The sequence below is a fragment of the Corvus brachyrhynchos genome, unplaced genomic scaffold (genome assembly GCF_000691975.1).
Source record: "Corvus brachyrhynchos isolate BGI_N302 unplaced genomic scaffold, ASM69197v1 scaffold580, whole genome shotgun sequence".
In the NCBI taxonomy this organism is placed as follows: domain Eukaryota; kingdom Metazoa; phylum Chordata; class Aves; order Passeriformes; family Corvidae; genus Corvus; species Corvus brachyrhynchos.
The window spans coordinates 660,346-660,599 of record NW_008240032.1 but is presented as its reverse complement, the minus strand read 5'-3'; the positions used below and the strand labels follow the sequence as shown (position 1 = coordinate 660,599).

Below are 254 nucleotides of genomic sequence, written 5' to 3'. Positions count from 1 at the left end.
GGGATGGATTGGATTGGATTGGATTGGATTGGATTGGATTGGATTGATAGTCCTGTGGGGAATATTCTGGTGCTCAGAATCCCAGAAATGAGGTTGGAAAAGAGCTCCAAGGTCATCGAGTCCGAGCTGTGCCCCATCCCCACTTTGTCCCCACCTGAGTGCCACCTCCAGGAATTCCTTGGATGCCTCTGGGGATGGGGACTCCAAACCTCCCTGGGCAGTTCCAAGGCCTGAGCACCCTTTCCATGGAGAAC

The 254-nt window shown here is 53.5% G+C and overlaps 1 long non-coding RNA gene across 1 annotated transcript in view; it reads right to left on the bottom strand.

Annotated features, from left to right (window-relative positions):
- Window positions 1-254, bottom strand: part of LOC108449026 — a 7,362-nt gene that overhangs the window by 5,700 nt on the left and 1,408 nt on the right. The window lies entirely within an intron of this gene.